Source organism: Sturnira hondurensis, unplaced genomic scaffold (genome assembly GCF_014824575.4).
Source record: "Sturnira hondurensis isolate 20B ecotype Veracruz unplaced genomic scaffold, ASM1482457v3 Scaffold0010874, whole genome shotgun sequence".
Classification (NCBI taxonomy): domain Eukaryota; kingdom Metazoa; phylum Chordata; class Mammalia; order Chiroptera; family Phyllostomidae; genus Sturnira; species Sturnira hondurensis.
In genome coordinates this window covers 317,472-335,048 of record NW_028083505.1, presented here as the reverse complement: position 1 = coordinate 335,048, position 17,577 = coordinate 317,472, and the positions used below count along the sequence as shown (strand labels likewise).

The 17,577-nt window shown below is 50.3% G+C and overlaps 1 protein-coding gene across 1 annotated transcript in view; it reads right to left on the bottom strand.

Moving 5' to 3' along the window:
• TSPAN14 (tetraspanin 14) overlaps window positions 1-11,417 on the bottom strand; it is a 51,900-nt gene extending 40,483 nt beyond the window's left edge. Inside the window, exon 1 of the mRNA XM_037059453.1 lies at window positions 11,261-11,417. The gene's annotated coding sequence lies outside the window, so the exon portion shown is untranslated. The remainder of the gene's footprint in view (window positions 1-11,260) is intronic.
• Between the last annotated feature and the right edge of the window lie 6,160 nt (window positions 11,418-17,577).

The following is a 17,577-nucleotide window of genomic DNA, read 5'->3' as shown; positions in this document are numbered from 1 at the left end:
TGCTGCTCCCACAGGTGCCTGTGCAGCTCCCCATCTCCCCTGGCTCTCTCTCCCCCTCCCTCTCACACACCTTCAGTGGCCACAAATAAGTGAGACCTCTCTTTGTCCCGCTGTACACGTCACCATCATTCTATCCAATAAGGGAGCTATACCCTCTCTAAACAAAGAGAAATCTCAGCACCACTGGGGAGAGGGGGTTACAGCTGGGGGAACTGAGGGTGCAGCCAGGGCACTGCATGCCTTTGGCTCAGTGGAAAGATTCATATCTTAAGGGCTTCCGCTGGTGCTGTGAGGCTGCTGCCTACTGCCTGCCAGGCTGCCTGCCTGCCATTCAAGAGACCAGAGAGGGCAGAACAAAGGAATATGGCTATGGCTCAGGCAGCTGGGGAGGACAGGCCAGCCTGCCAGCAAGCAGGCTTTTCTTCAGATGAGTGCTCGAGTGAGGAACAGGGGACACTGAGCTGAACACTGAGGTACAAAGAAAAGTGGGGGCCTGCGAGACATACGACAACCCAGGCACGTGCCTGGCCCCCACCCAAGGGTGCAGCTGGGCTAGAATTGCGCAGGCAGAATCCAGTCCCAGAGGCAGTGGCAGGTGGCTGACAAGACAGGCACAGGGCATTCCTGCTCCTTGGCCAGCTGCTCCAAACTCTTACCTAGGGAGGTTCCAGGCACAGCATGAGGACTTGAGAGGAAGGAAGGGGGATCCTGACAGAGGAACCCACAAAGGACAGGGCCCCCCCTAACATCCAGGGATGGAGGTGGCACTGGGAGAGGACAGGGCCCAGGCTAAGCAGCTCACCCAGCATCAGACAACACATGAGGGGCCCTGGAGGGGCTAAGATCCGTTCACCAAAGGACTCTGATTAAGCATAATAGGCTCTTTGCGCCAGCAACAATAGCAACACTGGCCACCCTCTCTCTTCTTCCCCTCCCCAACAAAAGATCCACAATGGTAGGCAGCAGGAAACCAGGGCAGAGCCCATGAATAGCTCCACTGTCCACCCCAGGCCCCACCTCCTCAGCCCCACAGGTCAGTCCTAGCTGCCACCCCACCACAATAGAAACTTCTGTGCTGCCAGGGTCGCAGGCCCACACAACAGAGCTGTGAGCGAGGGCTGCTCTGGACTTCTCACAGGGCAGCACATAACAGCAATGGTGGCAGAGAGAGAGGAGGAGCACAGGCCTCAAACCCAGCAGGTCATGAAGGGTCACGTCAGCCACCTTTCTGTTGTGGGGGCAGGTGAGGTGGGGGGTAATCGACAGCCAGCCGTAAAACCCCCCTGGTTCTTGCCCTTCCCTGTCCAGGCACAGGGCAGCCATGAGCCACACAGGGAATGGTTACAGTCATCTCAGAAGCACCTTAGGGCCACAAGGATATGGAAACAACCAGAAAGCTCCTGGGACTCCCAGGAGGACTCCAGCAGATGGCTCAAACATACGCCCTTCCTCACATGCTTCCCCATCCCAGGAAGGAAAATTCATCTGCTTTCACCCCCTGCTTCTGCTCTGAAAAGAAGCTGTCTATTCAAAACAGAAACCCATCTACTATTTACATCAGGTCCCTTTTACCCAGGCTTTTAAAATCACAGGGTGGCAATCAGGCCCACAGCAGCTCAAAGCAGCCTATAGCAGCACGGAGCCAGGGCTGCAGAGCTGGCAAGAAATGAAGGAATCCCAGAGCAGTGGAAGGTCCACGGAGGCCAGGACAGGAGGCCTGACCCTCACACCAACCCCTAAAGCTGAAGATCTGCTCTTCCGAAAGTTGGTTCCCAGGTCCAGTTGGTTTCTTAGCCAAGACTCCGCCCTCCTGCCCTGCCCAAATCCTATAGCTGCCCAAACCCTTGTATTGAGAAGCCTCTGCCATTCCCATACCCTGGCTGGTTCTGCTGCCTCTTCACCCTTTTATATCACAGTTTGGGGTACACAGGCCTCATGGCCCCCAGGGCAGAGCCAAGGGCTGCAAACAGCAGGTGCCTTTGAGGCTGGCTGACCTGAGCTGACACAAAGACTGCGGTGGGAACCACCACCCCAGCACTGCACTGTAGTCCCTCCAGCTGCAGTCTCCAACTGCAGACATGCAAGATCCCGCCAAAAGAAAAACTCAGGATCTATTATTCTCCCTTTTGGAATCAAAATAGCATGTTTCTTTTCCTCTTAAGCACCCAATGCCTGGAATCCTCAGTGCGCCATCTCTACTACAGAGCTATGAGCATGTGCAAGGTGTTCCTGCATCTGGGCCACAGAAACAAAATGCTGGAAGCAGCCTCAATGTCCATCAATAAGGGACTGATAAAGTGAATCCTAGTTTATTGTACAGAGGAATAACACCTTGCTGTTCAAAAGAATGGCCTGAACTGTGTGTGCTGAAACGGAGCAATCCCAAGATAAACTTTAAAGTAAAAATCAGCAAGTGCAGAACTGTGTGATTAGCATACAAGCAAGGCGATAAACAGGGGCGAATACAGAGATGCTTGACTAGGCACCCAACATCTGCAGATGGAGGCCTCAGGGGAGCAGACCTGAAGGGGTCAGGGATGGAAATACTCATTTTCACTGTACATCTTTATGTGTTTTGCATCGTGTATACACTGTTTAATTAAAAAGTTAAACCAAAATCGACATTTAAAATCCCTAAACTGTTACCTGTAGCTCCCTGAGGGCAGTGTCTATCTCTCTAGAACAGGGAGCAGTGGAGGGAGGAGGGAAAAGGGGTGACAGCCTCCTGAATAAAGACTCACCAACCCAAGAGCTCGCCAGCTCCCAGCTCACAACTGCTCCCCAAGTCCCCAAATAGAACGTTTTCCTAGGAAAACCAAGAACAGATTCTGACAAAGGCAGAAGGGAAACCTGAAGTTATTCCACGGAGAGGAGCGTCTGCAGCTAGATCTGTGGGGAGACTGTAAGACTCCCAGGTTCAGGGAAGAAGAGGGGAGGGTTTGAAATGAACTGCGTGCAACCCAGGCCTCAGCAAGAACCCTCCCGAGAGCCCTCCCAGACATCAGGGAGGCTCAAGGTTCTAGTGTTATGAGCCCATCCAATTTTAGCAGCTAAACAGATTTCTAGGCCTGGCCCAACTCCAAGGGCAAGCTAAAAACAGTTTCTCCGAAATCCCAGCTCAAAACCCCAGTCCCTTAACCACTAAACTCCATGTATCTTTCAGGAAATGGAAGCTGCAAAATGCACTTGTGAGATGGATTTGTATATTTATTCCTTACTAAAGGGATGCATATATGTTCTTGAAAGCTTCCTTTAACTGACACATCAATAAATACTCTGTACTAGAAGCACTGATGTATTTCCTCCAAGTGATATTCCCTCTAAGGAACAATATAATAACCATCCCAGCCTCTCTCCTGCTTCTCTGGGGTATGACACACGCCTATTAGAACCCGGACTGGCCTGACTGCTTGGGTGAGTCCATTTAGGGGGCAGGGAGTGAGAACGGAGCTCATTCCACCTAGCAGAACTCCCTGGTCCCACCCCCAACTTACCATGCAGGCATTAAGATCTTTTAATAACCTCGAGCTCACAGGATGCTCAGGTCACAAAGAAAGAAGGCTGGGAAGAAGGAAGGTGTATGTTTGTCTCACCTAGTTCATAAGATTCTTTGTGATGATTCAATGTTCAATAAGTAGCCCCCAAATTAAGAAGCACAGATGAGACTTCACAACAAGTAGAATCATACTGTCACTTGGAGCCCTCATACCTCAGCTGCTGGGAACAAGTTCTGCCCCCCTCACAGGCCAGGTCCGCTCCAGTGCAAAGCCCTCGGCAGCTCTCGTGCAGAATCCTACAGGCCTCCATCAGATCAAGACCAGTTCCTCTCCAACCGTCTTCCTACAGGACTCTGATCCTCCACACACCAAATCCTGGGACACCTCAGGTGTCCTGCCCCATAACCTCATCTGTCTTCCCACAGAGAAAGCTGCAGGGCCTGACCACTCCACCCTAGTACCTGGGTACATGCCATGCCCTCCTCCTTGCTCCCTTGGGAATGAACACCCCACCACTACTACCAACTCTTTTATTGACATGCACTCGCAAAACTTATCCGTGTTCATTCCGTAACTTGAATTGCAGAGGAAGCAGCTAGGATGACAGCAGAAAATGACTATAGCGGCAGGACGGACTCACAAAGCCAGCTTCTGTTACTGCCGCTTTTCCCCTGCAGCAGTGGAAGCCAGTGGAGCCTTTGGGAAATGGGGAAGGCCTCCAACCACAGCCAACAGGTTTTCTCCACACACCATTTTTCCCATAACAGCAGGTGGCCTGGATCCTAAAAAAGCCAGTTGTTGAGACAAGAGCACAAAGCACACCAAAACAGGGTCAGCTGTGCAGGCCTGGCCAAGTAGAGAGCACACAGGCAGAGAGAGAACCAGGAGGGGCCTCAGGCATGGAGGGGGAGGAACAAGGTTGGCTGGTAGAGGGGTTGGAAGGCCTCAGACAGGGAAGGAAGCAGGGATGCAGACAGAAGGCCCCTGCAGTGAACAGTCCAGGCAGGGGAAGGAGATCCCCCACAGCACCTCCCTCGGCCTAGCTCAGACAAGTAAGACAACAAGTCCCTAGGGGTGAGAGAGGGAGAGATTCATAAAGTTGTCAGACAGGTTTACCCAGAACAGGGAGAGCAGAAAAAAGGAAGAGAGGCCAAGGAAAGATGGTCAGGCAGGGAGGGAGGTTGTCCAGAGTCAAGCGGCTGTGGTCTAGCACACAACAGATCTGGCGGTGAATGCCAGCGCTAAGAGGCCACAGGAACCAAGGCCCCAGGTCCATGCTAATTCCTAGGTGCAGAGGGGCAGTCCAGCCACCAGAAAGTGAGGGAGCCAAGGGACAAGGAGCCAGCAAATGCAGAAAAGGACAGGGTTTCTAGAAACAAGGGCGTGGTGCCCACAAGGAAGGACACCACTCCTGAGGGACAGGTGTACCTAGTGACAAGCCAGGCCAGGGCAAGAACCACGGGGAAGCCTGAAGCTGGCCACAGCTGGCCTCTGGGTACTGACAAGTGACTCCCTGACCAAACTTTAGTCAGGTTCCATCTACTCGACTAGGCATGACCTTGGGTGCCTCTGTCCTTGTAGAGTCCAGTTCTTAGCAATAATCCAGCTATGTCAGTGTGGCTGGGATCCTTCAACCTCCATTCTGATTACCCTCCTTATCTGACCAAATTTCTCATCCTCCTAATGCAATATCCCCCAGGTCATCCTCCTAGCTGCCTATTGTGTTGAACAAGCAAGAATCCTGTTAGGTCAGTTAGTAAAGAATTACCCTCTCAGAAATTTCCCTCTATTGAACCCCTGTCTGACTCTGCTCCTTGGCTATAAATTCCCACATTGCCTTGTTACATTTTGGATTGAGCCCAATCTCTCTCCCACTGCAAAACCCAACTATAGTAGTCCTTATACCTATCATGATAGTCCTGAATAAAGTCTGCCTTACTGTGTTATCAAGTGTCTGAATTTTTTTTCTTTAATAATACGGAGCTCTCACCCACAGTCTAAGAATTACTGGGCCTGGGGTTGAGGCTGGCTTCCCCCACCAAGTTGAAGGGACAGACCCTGTCTGCTTGGCCAAGGGTTGAGGGGCTGAAACCAGACAGCCAGACATTAGGGAGGTCACCCGAAGAGGAAACAGGCTTTCTTTACTGCAATGGTTACTCAGTGGACAACCCTTGAGACCCTCTCCTTGGAGCTGATGGCAGCAGAGGGGAGGCACAGAAGGAACAGGGTCCTGTGCAGAGCTGAGCGGGGCTCCTGACTGAGGATGAAGGCCCTTGCTGAGGAAAGTCACACCATGGACCAAACTGCTGTAGTGGGTATGTGGGGGCCCAGTGCTCCTATTGGGAGGCCCAAATCTGAAGCGCATTGGCTGTATTCCTCATCTGCATTTGCCACTTCCCAGTAAGCCTGGGTTTCCGAAGGCAAGCTGCTGGTGGGCTTCTGATGCGAAGACCCTGCCCTCAACCCTCCCAGGCCCACCACTCTGACCCTGGGCTACAGATGAAAGGGATTCAGGGTACACTCACTCATTTAATTCCAGCTGCTGTGAGGGCCCCTCTTCTGGGTGTTAGGACCAGAAATTCCTCAAAGACTCTTTTCTTTTTTGACGCCTTTTGGGTTCTATAGAGCAGATTAGCACAGGCCCAAGCAGCTGGTACACATAGTCAGGGAAAACCCAGAGTTGAGGTTCACCAAATCTCTTCTCAGGCCCACTCCTGCCCCTCCTCAAGCCTTACCCAGAGAGGAAGGCAAGCCTCGGCTCTCCCAAGTGCCAAGGACACACAGCGTCTGAGGTGGCATCAGAAACTCACCTCTTACTCAGGATACCAGGGGCTACTTTAGAGCCAATGTCTCTCAGCCACTCAGCATAGGCAGACAGGGCCCAAGAAGGGAGGAGTCAGTCCCTCCACGCATCTAGCTGATGGACACCAGGGCTCTCCCTGGCTGCTCAGAGAGGGAGGCAGGAGAGACCTCAAGAAGTGAAGAGTTTTAACTCCAGCCTGTCCAGACTCACTTAAACTCAGATCATCAGGCCTACTGCCTCTAGGAGAAAACCCACAGTACTGCCCAGCCTGGCCCAGCCCCCCAAACCCATCAAGCCCAAGAGTAGAGGAAGTGGGGTTCCCAGAATCAACTTCTGGTGAGCACTTTGCTGAGAGCCTTTGGCGTGGTAACAGCAGTCCCAGAGGGTAAGGCCTAACTTGAGGCTCCAGAATCTGCTTCTCGAACCTGAGGTGTGTACTTCTGCTTCATAGTAACCCCACGAGAGGCAGAAAGGGAAGATTCTTCTCACTCTGCAGATGAGGAGACCAAGTCCAGGAGAAAAACTGAATAAAAATTAAAGACTTATTTAGCTCACTTAGCTAGCGAGTAGATACAGCTCAAAAGCTGCCTCACCACTATCCACTCTACACACTGAAGACTGTTATTTCATCTTCACATGAAACTGGTTGCGGCACTGGACACTTCCCATGGGCCAGGCTCTGTGCTGTTCCAGCACAACCACACTTGCCCTGTCTGAGCCAAAAATAAATATGCTGCTAAGGGAGAAAATGGCTGTGGAGACATAATGAATACTCCACATGGACTCAGTCAGAGAAGACACGGCTATAATGGAAGCTAAGACAAACCAGCAACACTGGTTTTCGCCTAGACCAAAAATTCTCAAAGGACTGCTCTAAGCAGTCTCCCAGGGGACCCTGATGACCAGCCAAGAATGGGACCACTGCTGAAAACTGCCACCACTCCTCCCTCTATTCCAGATGGCAAAACAGAGGCCCTGAGAAAGGAGGAAATACAACAAAAGATACTGAATTAACCACAATGCGAAAGAACCTGAGATTTTACCACTTCTATCAGTGTTTTCTGGCCCTGCTGGAGGTCACCAGAGACTAAGTGGGTGACAAGGCACAAAAGCAAAGATAATAGCGTAGCCAGCTCTTTAACACTGCCGTGGTGACCCAAGTGAAAAATGCAACTAACAAAGGGGTTCTACCCCCTTCTACAAGCCAGAGAACCAGCCCGGCCCTACACTCAACCTGTTCTCCATGTGATTCCATCCTTTAGTAACCTTACCACATCTCTTCTCTACACCCCTAGGCCTGCAAGCTCAGCCCAAGTCATGGAAATGGAAAGGCAAAGGCTGTAGGGGTGCCTCTGCATGCTCCTGCTTCTAGGACAGCCTACTACCCCTCCCAGCCACATACAGGTAGAGCCCGAAGAAGTCCAAGGTCTGCTGTGCCAGGGCAGTGAGGGGACCAGAAGCCTGCTTCCCTTTCCATGGACATTAATATCACTCCTTAGAGACCACCAAGAAACAGGGATTTTATCATCTCAATTTGCAGCACCAGGTTGTGCTTGATAAGAATCCCTGGCCTGGGACTCACGACTAGTCCTTGAGCCCACGAATAAATGAATGAATAAACAAACAAATAAATGGGCAAAAGAAGACCAAAGGAACTCAAATATCTTGCCCAGTGTCCAGGGGTAAGGTGCCTCTGCATACTACCTCTCACTACCCTAACATACATTCTTGTCTACCATACCTCTGCCGTTCAAATGTGGCACCTCAATTCAACTTTAACCTAAATAACATTTCTTTGATTAATCATGATCAATGTTCCTGGTGACACCAAAACATATGACAATCAGACCTTGGAAAGAAGTCACAGTGGAAGACACAGTGGAAGGCAGGTGGCCGGCATTTGTGCTGTTCATCACCTGTTCCCAATCTTCTCCCCCCTGCCCACTTCGTAGATAAGTAAGTATGGCCGTGTGACTGCTTTGGCCACTGAAACACCATCTCTAGGTGGAAGCTTTAAGAACTAGAGTGAGATCCATCATGCTCTTTGTAGTGCCCAGGAATGTTTCAATTAATCCACATGGGTCCCAGTGGGAGAACAACATAAAGCAGATACACAATAGGTGTGGTGTAAGAAATAATCCTGTTGCTTTAAGCGTCTGAATTCAGAGACTGATACCACAGCAAACCCTGATCTAACTAGATTGATACAGACAGATGCTCACTCCCCAGTCTTCTGTGGAGGGCAGCATGGGCCTTCCCTTACCCTAGCCTCAGGGAGACAAAAGTTCCATCACCAGTCAGTCAGCAGAGGTCCAGGGGCAGGCGCTATGTGCCCAGATAGATGAGATGCTCTCAGAAGCGGGGGATGCAAGGGCACCTTCACTAAAGGACTTACTAGTTCTGCTGTGGGCCAGGCTTATTCTTTGTATTAATCAACTTTAATCACTTCTGAGAATAAAGCATTGTCTGGATAAGAAATGAGGAAACCTGCTCACACTGAGACCTTAAGCAAGCTACTTTGTGACCTCTCTAGGCCAGTTTCCTCATATGTAAAATGAAATGTTCACATTATCTACCATACTCGGTTGTTTCAAGAATTAAGAGTTGATACAAGTGAAGTTTCTGGGATAATGCTCGGTATAAGTCTCAAGAACTATTTCGGAAGTGTCAATAAATTCACCATTACTACATACTAAACCTTCCACATAATTGTGGTAATCTGTCCATAATCTCCGTGAGATTTCAAACCCAGTGAAGTTCCCCTGGACTGGCACAAAGGCACTTTGTAGGCACTGCCAAACTGAATTCTACCTCAGCTGAAGTTAAACAAGCAACAAGTCAAATCTCTGAGAACTGGTGGCCTAGAGTTAAGCCTCAGGAAATGTTTCTAGAACCCAGGGCTTCTAGAACTCCCTGCACCCTGGACCCCATAGGAACTTCACCTTCACCACAAACGCACACAGTAAGACCCACTTCCCTCCTACAAAGAGCACGAGCTTTGTCCCCCCACTCCCAAACACAGCAAAGGAGGCACCCCTACCTGTCCTGAGAGGTTAGCCCAGCTGCCAAGCTGGTGAAGGGTGAACTTACCCAGGCAGCCAACCCTTCAGCCCCCTGCTCTCCATGCCCTTTCTTCCTAGAGGCAGCCACAAGCCTCCAGAAGCACCAGGGGACTTGAACTCCTGTGTGTCTGAATGCTGCTTCCAAGCTGAACTCAAGCTCAGATCAATAAATGCTATGAGTACCAACTACATATCCAGCCTGGGTTCTAAGACCACTCAGAGCTTACAGCCAGCCAGGCAATTGTGAGCCTGGAACAGTGTTTGCAAAAGCACCTGGTAATTTGGCACCCCAGAGTGTCAATCATGCTTTGTTAAATGAAGCAAGGATCACATATGGTGACCCAGCAGTGGGGTTCAGAGTTGTGGAGATGAAGAGATCAAGAAATTCTCCAGCTGAAGGTGGGGTGCAACAAAGGATGAAGCAATAAGAGGAAAAAACCCACTGGTAGCCCGGGCTTCCAAGGCCTGTCTCCCAGACATTATGGATGATAAGGATGGACAAAGCTTAGTGACAGGTGACAGTGGAGTTAAAAGGGCATATGGGTCCATGATAGAGGAATGTGAGCTTCAATCCAAGAGTGGCAGGACCCAGAAGAATCCAGGGTGCCTCTGAATGTAGAGGGGATATGGGGGTGCTCTGATCCCCTGGGCCCCAGGTTTCTCTTCACGAATAGGGAGGAGTGCCCAAACACTCAGCAGGCATTAACTCCCCCTACTTTGAGGTCGAGGGATAGGCTACTTTTGAGGATTTGGCAGGCAGCTCCACCTGCTCTTATCAGCCCAAGAGCAACCCTCTTCTCCGAAGGGGGTAAGACCCCTAGAGAGCAGACCACTGGAGAGAGCATACCCACAGAGTCTCCGGTGCAATGCTCTGCATTCACGGCACAGGACGACTTGAAGGCAGCAGACACCGTCGTTAGGAACAGTCAGCCACCAGGCCAGTACCAGGGCAGACGGACATCCCCCCCCACACCCCCCGCATCGACCCCGGGCCACACACACGCACAGCATGGACCGCTTCTAGCAACACACCAACTTCACTTTCCCGAGATACAGGTCTCAGCGGCCCCAGGGCTGAAGTCCCTACATACACACACACATACACACACACACACACAAACTTCCTACCCACCTGCACCACCACCCGTTCCCCTAGGAACAGCGGCCCAGGAGAAGTCAACTCAGTAGCCATAGACCCAACTCAACTGAAGCTCCAGTTAGATCAGGAGTCGGCTTTACACCCAGGCACAATCCCAAACGACCAACAAGGAGAAGCTGGGTCACCACCTATTCAAACTCGGGCCATCCAAACCCGTGCAAGGCTGAGTGGGACGCACCTCCGGGGTGGGCAACTTGCAACACAACCACGGCGGGGCGGGGGTAAGGCAGAGGACAGCTTTCCCTGGTCCGCGACACCCTCCACCCCTGGCCCTAGCTTCGTGCGGCCGAGAGTCCGTGTGGGAGCCGAAAGGAGTGCCCAGCCCAGGGCTAGCAACTGGAACAGGCGGCAGAGCCCCAAACCGCGGCGGGTCCAGCCCCTCCCTCCCCAAGAGATCTCACACCCGCTGGGCCCAGCGGACGGGACGCGGAAAGGGCGAGGGCGACAGAACCCCGAGTGCCAGCCAGGTGGCCCGCTGTGGCTCTCACTCCGCCCGGCGCCAGAGTTCAGCTCAGCGGGGTTCGGGCGAAGGCCTCCTGCCCCTCGCGGGCGATCTGGGCGAACAAAGCCAGCACTGCCCGCAGAGACGCCCCCGGGTAAAGACCAGGGAGCGTGAAGGGCCGAGCCCGAACCTGGGGAGCAGTCTTCGTCCCCAGAGGGCGCTCGGGGGGGGGGGTCAGCTTCAGACAATGAGAGGGGCAGGGCCCGCCGCTCCAGCCGGGCTCGGCGCTCTACTCACCCCGGGGCAGCGGCGACGAGGGCGGCGGCGCGGCCCGGCTCAGCCGAGGAAGTTAGAACAAGTTCGGGAGCGCAGGGTGGGAGGGCGCGACTCGGCGGTCCGAGCGACGGGGGCGGGGCGCGGGGGGGCGGGGCCTGGGCGGGCCCGGGAGTGTGGGGCGCACTGGGAGGCGCAGGGAAGTGGCGCCCCTTTCTCTGCCGCCACCCGGCGCCGCTGCCCGGCCCCGCCCCTTCGCGCCCCATGCCCGCCCCCCGCCGGCTCGCCCCTCCCCCAGCCCGCGCGGCGGCGGAGGCGGTGAGGCTTGTCCCGGGCCCGCCCCTTTGTGCTGCTTGGGGCGGTGCCCGAGGCCGTGGTCCTTCCCATCCCTTGGTTGAGCTGCGCGGGCGGAGCTCTAATCCACCTCACCGTTTGTGGCCACCGGGATCGCTCCGCCGAGGTGCGCTGTGCGATCCCTGTGCCGGCCTCGTTTCTGATCTGGCCCGACCTTAGCCTGGGAAAAGCGTGATTTGTGGGGGCCGAGAGGAGGCTACATCTCGAGGAATCAGGGGTGACTGGTTAGAGGTGGGCGCAGAATTAGAAAAATGGCCTTACTGGAAATTGGTGGTGTTCCTGCGAGGCCTGAGAGACTAGGGGTGGGAGACAGGATTCAAGAGAAGGACAATAAATTAACTTTTTGTGAGCAAACTGGGCAGTAAAAACTCGCCTCTTTTAGCCTTGATGCTAACTAATCATACCTATCTTTCTTTAGAATGCCTGCTGAGAATTTCTTCCTCACCTTCATCCTGAGGTGATGCCTGGGGGGATTCTTGAGGCAGGAGAGGAAAACTGGAGGAACTTCTAAGGTGGAGGGATATTCACACTGCTGGCTTGGTTCTGGTGTTTAATAAGGCTGACCTCTGTGGTCTCAGCCCACCTGTGTGTAAAGTGAGGCACAGAACCACTACTGATTTTTTTTAAATAAAAATTGTATTTAGTTATTTTTAGAGAGAGAGAAGGGAGGGAGAAAGAGAGGAAGAGAAACATCAGTGTGTGGTTGCCGCTGCGGTGCTTCCCACTGTGGACCTGGCCTGCAACCCAGGAACCTGCCCCTACAGGCAGTAGAACCAGAGGCCCTTTGGTTCGAAGGCCAGCACTGAATCCACTGAGTCACATCAGCCAGCGCCCACTATTGATTCTCAAATCATTCAGGGAGAGGAAGGGGAGGTGATTTACCCCATTGGGCAACAGAAAACAGATCTTTTAAAACTGGGCCAAGAGACTGATAGCACCACATTCTAGTACAAGCAACCACCGGGTTAACCAATGTAAGGAGGAGATCTTGAAAAGGAGACTGTTCAGGCCATTCCCAGTTTTTTTAATTAAGTGGACTGCAGCCTGTCTGTGACACTGTAGGCAGTTCAGGGACCTCCTTGCAGAATCTGTCCATTCAACTCAACTTGACAGATAGTGAGCGCTAAATTGAGTGCCTGATCTGTGCCAGGCCTGTTTTGATGCTTGAGGGGCAAAGCAATGGACAAGACGGCTGAGGCCTGTTGCTCCATAAAGCTGATTGTTTGTGAAGAAGACAGATAATTGCAAATTGCAATAATTACTGGGATAAAAACAAGGAGCTACGAGAGAGAACAAGAGCTACATTAGGTGGAGCTGCCAGAGAAAGTTTCTTTGAGGAGGTGATATTGGATTTGAATTCAAAGAATGAGGAGATAGCCTTGGAAAAAGCCAGCAGAGACATTCTGTGTTGAGAGCAGTTTGCACTGAAAAAGGTAAGCTTTGGATGTGTCAGGGAACTGAAGGAAAATCAATGTGATCAGAATAGTCAGGCTAGGAAAGAGAACCAGGGCAATGTGGGGAGGTAGGCAGGGGCCAGGGAATACAAGACTGTCTCAAGGAGTGGAGACTTTTTATTAAACAATTGAAGGGTTTTATACAGAAGACTAACATATACTGCTGTATGAAGAATAAATTGGGTGGGTGGTGGCAAAGATAAAAGGAAGGCAACACTGTTGTGGCCGCCCAGGCCAAGATGGTGGTGGTTTGCCCTGGCCAGGTAACTCAGTTGGAATGTCACCCCTGTGCACTAAGGTTGCAGGTTCAATCCCTGCTCAGGACACGTACAAAAATCAACCAATGAATGAATATCTAAGTGGAACAACAAATCTCTCTCACCAATTAATTAATTTTTTTAAAAGATGATTGTGGTTTGGACTGAAGTGGTGGCCACACTATGATGAGTAGTTGAGAGATGCTATTATGGACATGGAATTGACAGGACACATTGATAGAGTGAATGTGGAAGGAAATGGGAAAATCAAAGATAACTTTCAAGTTCGTGGCTAGAGTAAATGAATGGACTATGCCTCATTTATTGAATTGGGTAGCCTGGAGAAAAGAGACTACATCTCAGAGAGGAACATTAAGAATTCTATGTGATGATTGCTGGGGGTGGGGGGTATAAGGAGACTAAATGGTTATGGAAAAATACAATTAAAAAATTCCCCTGGCTGGTGTAGCTCAGTGGATTGAGCGCGGGCCTGTGAACCACATGATTGCGGTTAGATTCCCAGTCAGGGCACATGCCTGGGTTGCAGGTCAGTCCCCAACAGGGGACTCACGAGAGGCAACCATACATTGATATTTCTCTCCTTCCCTTCCTCTCTAAAGATAAAGAAATAAAACATTTTTTAAAAATTGCGAAAATTTTTTTGTTTTGCCTCTGTTGAGTTTGAAGTGCCTGTCACAGATTCAATTCAATTGTCCAGTCACTGGGAACTCAGAAGAGATGCCCGTGCTGGAGGTGAGGCTTTGGGAAGCATCATCTTAAAGATACTAAAAACCGTTGGATCTGAGATCACTTAGGGTGAGGAGGTAGACAACAGGAGAACAGCGAGTTCAAGAGAGACTCAGAGCAGTCAGACAAAGCAGCCAGAGCAGGAAAAGACACTGAGAAAGAGAGGCTGGGGTGGGAGGAGGTAAAACAATAGATTACTGTATCCCAGAGACTGAGAAAGGAAAGTGTTTCCAGAAAGGAGTGGTCATCTATGTTAGATGCTACTAGAGATCAGGTAAGATGAGGACAGGGTAGGTTCCATGGACTTACAATGTGGAAGTAACTAGTGAACATGATAAGGGCAGTGTCCTTGAAGTAGAAGTGTGGAAATCAGACCTTGGTAGAGCCATCGTGTTTGGACAACTTACCTAACAGAGAACAGAGAGGGCTCTAGAAAGTGATGTGGAATCAGGAGGCTTTTGGCAGAACTTGCTAAATGACCCTAATAGCCATTCTCTATCATTTTCCTTCAGCACACAATTTCAAATTCTATCTGGGCACATGGCTTCCCAGAATAAAAGCATGTTTCTCAGACTCCTTTGCATCTAGGTGTGGTCATATGACTCATTTCCAGCCAACAGGATGTAAGTGGGGGTATCCCATGTGCAACTTGTGAGAACTAACTTTAAAGGGCAATGTTGTGCTTTCCTCAGCTGTTGCTCTTTCGTGCTCACTGCAATTTGTATGAATATGTAGCTGCAGCTCAAGTGGTCATATTAGACGTTGAATGGAAGCCATGGGTTGAGTATGTCAGCAGAACTAGTTAGACTATCTCTAAATCCTATTGAGCAGGGAACCACCATACATATTCTAGGCAACCAACCTCTTGACTTTGTATACAAAAGAAAGAAATTTCTGTCTTGTTTTCTGATGCTTACAGCCTTATCTAATTTTATTTTTGTTAGAATACGGAGGGTTTTGTTAAAATGTGGAAATTATTAGGACAGGTTTGCAGAGGATAGACGAGAACCAGGAGAGAAGGCAGGAGTGATGAGTCTGAAGAAAGGGTGAGAGGAGATGAGATATGGGCACTAGTGCAGAGGACACCTGTGGTAGAGGTGACTCTGCCGTTGCGAAGGAGGGGTATGGAGGCAGGGAAGACGTTTCCACTGAAGGCTGGGACTGGGAAGATGATCATTCACACCTGATATTTTCTACTTACTCCTGGTTGTGAAGGAGGTTGTGAGCTTAGAACAAGGAGGAACCAGAGGGGGAAGCGAAGTTTGTGAATCATGGACTAGGTAACGTTGGAGGTCTTGCCAGCCTGAGCAGATTCTGGGAGATAGCTCCATTCTGGACCAGTTGGCCACAATGCCGCAGGCATGGAGAGGGCAAGGGAAGTGTCCAAGAAGCCAGCATGGCCTCCGTGCCACTTCCAATCCCCACTTTACAGTCACTTATGACACTTGCCTACCATTCCTAACTGCCATAAGAGACCCACTTATCTTTACCTGACTCAATTTTACAGCGCTTTGGGGGAGGGGGCTTCAGAAACATCAGGGATATTCAAAACAGAGCGGGTCCATTTTATTTTCCTTTATGAAAAAATGGAAGTCCAGCCTGCGGACCAAAGGGTCACTAGTTTGATTCCCAGTTGGCACATGCCTGGGTTGCAGGCCAGGTCCCCAGTGGGGGGCGTGCAAGAGGCAACCACACATTGAGGTTTCTGTCCCCCTCTTTCTCCCTCCCTCCTTCTTCATTTAAAAATAAATGAATAAAATCTTTGAAAAATGGAAAAGAAGTGAGATATGAACAGCTCCAACTCAAAAGAGCTGAATTGTAACCTGTGACTTACTTTCCAGGATAGCCCCTAAAATTGCAATTGACAAGAGTATGCCTGAATTGTATTGCAGTCTGAGAGCTTGAGTGTGGATTATGGGAACAAAAAAACAGAACAGGAAGGAGGAAAAGAGAGAAGCTGAGTGTTTCTTCTCTTTTTCCTGGACCTAGAGTTGACTGTAAATGAAAGTTTAAATGGAAGAGCTTGACCTTTATCTTCCTCTGATTTCCTCCTGACCCCTCTGTCTGGGATGATCCTGGTCTGGTTCTGGCCCCAGTGCTGCTTTTACTAATCCTGTGCTCTACTTTGCAGCAGTCTGTTTATTCAGGCCAAGGGGGCTGGGGTGGGGAGAAGGAGCTTGAATGGAAGAGGGACTTGGTGTTCACCCTCTCTTTTAATTCTCAGCCTCTTGATCCTGAACAAAACACTTTACATCTTTGAGCCCTAGTTGTTTTACCTATACAGTAAAGACGATGGTAAAACCTACGTCACAAGCTTACAGTAAGGACCAAATAATGTTTAGAAAACAACTTGTGAGTTGTAAGGAACTCGGTTATCTGGGTTGTTAGGGCCACACTACCAAGAACTTCTTCGTATTAGTGGGAGGGTTTTGGTTGGAAGTAAGAAGACCCTCACTCAAACTAGCTTAGGCCAAAGGAAGGTAGATTACTGGAAGGATACTCACGACACTCAGAGAATCAAAAGAACTTGAAACAAGTGACTCTGGACACTGGGGGCTGATCCTCCAGGTTACCAAGACCAAGAACCTCTTCCTCTGTCTCTCCTAATGCTCCAGTTTGCCCCACGCAGGAGATGTGACTGAAAAACTCTGCCCTCTAGGTTGCTATGAACTAATCCCAAGGAAAGACTCTGATTGGTCTAATTCTGGCCATATGCCTACCCCTAGACCAATCACTGTGGTGAAGGAGAGAAGATTCCATAACTGGACCAGATCCTGGGCACATGCCTGTTCCTCTGATTAGTAGGGCAGCACCTAATACCAAACAAAAATGTTGAATGTGTAGGGCCAACATAACTCCTGGCAGAACCTTATATATGTATGCCTGGTACTCTTTAGGCCCTAAGCAGTTACTGCAAGGTTTTAAGCAAAATAGTAACATTGTTACATTTGTGCTTTAGAATCCCTAAGGCCACGGGGAAGAGTGAAGTGGAGGAAACAAGATTGGAGTAAAGAAGATTTAGGAAGGAAACTATTCCTTTGGTTCAGGAAATAGGTGAGGAAATGGAAGGAGGCGAAGGAAGATTCAAGCAATATTTAGGAGGTAGAATTGATAGGTGACTAATTGTATAGGAAGATGAGAAATAGAGACATCATAGCCTGGCTCCACAGAGAGTGATGCTGTTCACTGGGACACAGAATCCAAATGACTGTGTGTGCGTGTGTGTGTGTATTTGGTGAGAGGTGATGACTTGGACCTCTTCCATTCAACGTGTCCCTGAACAGTACAGGGAAGCCCAGTTTGCTGTTTGGAGTTCAGGAGCAACATCTAAGCAGAAACTATAAATTTGGGATTTGTGTTCAACTCCCATAACAGCAACCCAACTACATTGCCTTTGGTCAAATGGGGTTTGTTGCTGTTTTCTGCTATTGTTGAAAAACTCTGACATAACAAAAAGTCTAAAGGTAGGCAGAACAAGGCTGGTCAGCAGCTCCACGATGCCATTCAGGCCCCCGGTCCATGTGCAGGT